We start from the raw sequence: 4,785 nt of genomic DNA, 5'->3' as shown, positions 1-4,785 counted from the left end.
CATACTGAATGAGGAAGGATGTGGTTTTCCTACACCATATCCCTTCCACATTCCTCAGTCTTATTTTATCAGAATTCCAATAGTAATCACTTAATATGATAACAATGTAAATATGGTTCATGGGCCAAAGTGTGCTCAAAATTACTCCTACTTTCTTACACAATCCTTCTTTGTCTTCTTTTTTAATTCGCTAACTGCTAGGGATAGATTTAAGTGTGTGTTGGTTTCAGTATTCAGCAAAAACCTGCTCTTAGGCTTTGGCCTTGCCCTTTGGGAGGCTGAAGAGCTGACTACCTCTTTCACTATCATTTCTGGCAACTCTGAAATTGTACCAGATCAATGATAATGGTTCTTTTTTCCAGATGAACATCACACCTATTCAGATTAACAACATCTGTATTATTAACAAGGCAAGTATATTAGTTACGGTAATGTTAATTGCTAAAATAAACAAACCCTACATTTCAGTAGCTTAACACAGTACAGTTTATTTTTTTGCTCACATGAAAGTCTGAGTTACTTGTCTTTGGACCCCCTTCCTATCTAAAGTGAATCAGCAGTTGGCTATTTCTATCTGTGCTCCAAGATCCTCCAGGACCACATAGTCATCTGCATCCAGCCAGTAAAAGGCAAAAAGAATATAGAGAAGGTATATCCACTTCTAAAATACCTTGGGGCCTGGACTTGACATACCAACTCTGTAGTCATTGGCAAAAACTGATTATAGGCGAGAACTGACTGAGATATAAGGGGGTCTGGAAATATAATTCCTGGCTGGGTAGCAATTTCTCATAAGAACTCTACACTCTGAAAAGGGGAGCACACAATATGATGGACACAGAATTATCTATTACAAATAATTCAGACTTACTGTTAATATCTGAATATATATTTTCTAGTACAGGTAAACATTTGGGATATAAATTGAAGTGAAAAATCACACTGAAATGTAAGCTCCATGAAGGCAGAAATTTTTGTCTTTTTTGTTGACTGCTAAAGCCCTAGGGCTTAGAATAGTACTTGGCACTCTGTAGGTGCTCAGTAAATATTTGCTGAATGACCAACTGAATGAATGTATTTTATGCACTGAAATTCTATTAATCAGGTCAAATATTATGTGTATGTATTGCAAAAGTAAAGTGCTGCAAATAATTGATTTGAAAACTGTTAATTTTATGTACAGAAACAGATATTGAGAACATTCTGGTAGCTGAATAATGGAAACAGATGAACACGAACATTAGACTAGATAACGTCTAGAAGAATACCTTAAATGTATAAAAACATTTAAATAACAGCGCAAGGCAGAATAATAGATTCAATTGTTTATAATTCCAATAGCTGTAGAATTGGTATACGAAAATTCAAAATTTTAAACAAAGAACTAGTATTAGATTTTAGTTAATTTATACCATTTAGATAATTAATTTTCAAGAAAAAGTCCAATTTGGGAATTCTTCAGTCTTTTGAGGATAACTGAAAAATGGAATGTCAACTCTCCTACCTCAGATTTCATGAAGAGGACAAACTCCAAAGATATATAAACCACATCTATGATAAATGACCTTTAACCTGGATAAAATAAATGTAAAGGTTACCGAAAAATAAAAAGAAGATAGTAATAGAGAAAAATGAGATACCTAAAGTATTGTTTTCAGTCATTAAATTTCAAAATGTCAGTTGTAATAAGAATATTTTAATAAAGACAATTCCTCTTCTACCTCATATCATATACAAAATTAACTTGAGATGGATCACAGACTTAAATGTGAAAGCTAAAACTATAAGGCTTCAAAAAAAACACAACATAGAAGAATATCTTCATAACATTCAGGTTGGCAAAGATTTGTTAGAGCACTAACAATAATAGAAAAATAACCTGATAAACTGGATTTTATAAAAATTTAAAACTTCCACTCATAACATACCATTAAGAAAGTAAAAATAAAAGGCATAGACTGGTAGAAGATACTTGTAACACACATACATATATCTGACAAACAACCTTGTATACTAAATACGTAAAGAACACATCATTAAGAAAAAGATAGCATAATTTACAAGTGGGCAAAAGACTTGAAAAAGTACTTTCAAAAGAGGTATCTGAAAGGACAATAAGCATATGAAAAGGTACTCAATATTGCAAATCATGGAAACGTAAATTAAAGCCACGATGAGATACTACTATACAATAACAGAATCGGTAAAATTAGGGACTGACAATAACAAGTGTTTGTAAGGATGTGAAGCAACTGGAATTTTCATACATTGCTAGTGAGAATGTAAAATGATACAAACACTTTGGAAAGTGTTTGGCAGTTTTACTCTATGACACAGCAGTCTGGCTCATTCCCTAAAGGAATGAGTGCCTACAGCCACAAAAAACACAGAAGAATGTTTAATTGCAGCTTTATTTGTAATAGCCGCAAACTGTAAAGAACTCAAATGCCATCTAACAGGTAAATGAATAAAAGAATTATGGCATATTCATACAATGGGATAGTCTACAGCAATTTAAAAAACTGAATCATGGATACGTGCAAACTCCTGGATGAATCGCAGATATTATGTTGATGAAAGAAGCCAAGTGTAAAACAATACATACTGGATGAGTTCATTCACATAAAGTTGAGAACAAGCAAAATTAATCAATCTTTAGAAGAGATGAGTGGTTATTTCTGGGGGAGGTATAAACAGGGAAAAGGGCACTAGGGAATCAGAAATTTTTTATACTTTAATCTGAGTGTATACATCTTAATATGAGTATGCATTATGTGAAAAATCAAGTACACTTAATGATTATTGCACTTTATGTATTTTAGTGTAGGTATGATTATCCCTTACTTAAAAAAAGAAAAAGAAAAAAAAAAAAGGCACATGGACAAATTGTCCTGGCAAGGTTCACTCAATAGATTGGATGACAGAGAAAAAACCACATCACCACACATAATTATTTGTAGTTAGATCAAAATTTATTAAGTTATATAATATTAATATAAACAAAGTATAGGGAAAAAACCTCAATCATAATACATAGAAAAAAAATCTAAAGCATTATATGGGAATAACTATATCCTGATAGCAAAAACAGTACAGAAGATGAAAATATGAAATTTCAGAATATTATTTGTAAAGAAGTAAATAACTCCTTATGCTTTTGAGTCTACAGAGGCTAAAATTTAAACAAAAAGCTGGTTGAAATGATTGCTATGTATTATGCATCATTTCTTTAAAAAAATTTGATATTTGCTTAAGCAAGGGGCATTTTACAAAACAAGTCACTGAACACAAGTTTTTCTGAAAAAGTCTTCCGCAGTGCACATCTTATTGAAGGTGAGCACCTATTGCAATTGTGGTGTATGATGCCTGAATGAGCAATCTAATCGCTGACAATACTAGTTTTCCTATATTTTTAATGTCAAACTTCTAAAATCTGACTACTGAAATTGTAATAGAATGATTACATTTTAAAAAATAAAATTTGCAGATATATTTTTGTGACACAGAGACACTCATCCAAAAATTTGTATTTGGTGTACTTTGAATTGCTTCATTTTATCATTATTCTAGTTACCCTTGTACTTATCTTTAAATTTTTTTCCCTTGTCCCAACATCTGTTGCATTTTTTACACGTTCCATGTACTCACACACTTTGTTCTAAGTTTCCCAGAGACCTGCTTCCTGAGATCCCCACTCTACTTACTTGACACAGCAGTCATCGTGGGACTTTCTTTCATGGCATTCCTTTGTGAGATCGTATATTTTCAGGATCTCATGTCTTCTTACTTAGATTACTCCTTTGTTTTGGTGAAGCACATCCTCCAGTAGCCTCCTAAAAAAGGGTACATGGTAGGATAAAATTTTGAGACTGTGCTAGCCTAACCTTTATTTTAGCCCCATACTTGATTGGACTGTCTATATTCTAGAGAGAATACTAGACTGGAAATCATTTTTCCTCTTAGATTTGAAGACCTTGCTTTCCTAGTTTTCTGCCATCTTCTAGTGTTGCTACCAAGGAGTCAAAATGCCATTCTGAAAACATCCTTTTATGTAACCCTTGTTTTCCCCTTGTGGAAACTTTTAGGATCTTTAACCCTGGCATCCTGAAATATCATCATATGCCTTTGTGTGTGTGCGTGTGCGTGTCCGTGTGTGTGTGTTTTAATTCATTGTACTGTGCACTCAGTGGATCCTTTTAATTTAGGAGCCAGATGTCTTACATTTTTGGGAGATGTTCTTTAATTTTTTATCCTCACCTCCTTTCTCTGTTCTCTCATGTTGGAGATCTTATTAATCAGATGTTGCATCCCATTCTGATCTTCTTTCTTTTTTCTTTGCTATTTTTCACCTCTGCTTTTTTGTTCTAATTTCTGAAATTTCTTCAGCTTATCTCCCAACACATCTATTTCATATTTAGTTTTGGCTCTCCTATTTTTCCAATATTCTTATTATTTACTGATTGTTCATCTTTTATAGCACCCTATTCTTAATTTTCATGGGTGTAATATATTCTATGTTTCTGAAAATATCATAGCATCTTTGAGAGCTTTATGTTTTCTGCCTCATTTTCAGTTTTTTTTTGTTTTAGGTACTTTTAATTGTTTTGGTCTTCATCTTTCATTGTTGAACGTATCTTCAAATATCTAGTGATCCTTGGCTATCAGCTTATCATGACTTCAAGGGACTGAAAGCCACGTATGAATGAGCAGGGCTGTGAACTCTGGGTTTCACTGTAACAAATAGTCAAGTGGCAAACTGTTTTTTAAATTGTCCATCTTTTTAGA

This window comes from Delphinus delphis, chromosome 5 (assembly GCF_949987515.2).
Source record: "Delphinus delphis chromosome 5, mDelDel1.2, whole genome shotgun sequence".
Lineage (NCBI taxonomy): Eukaryota > Metazoa > Chordata > Mammalia > Artiodactyla > Delphinidae > Delphinus > Delphinus delphis.
This window is presented reverse-complemented; position numbering follows the sequence as displayed.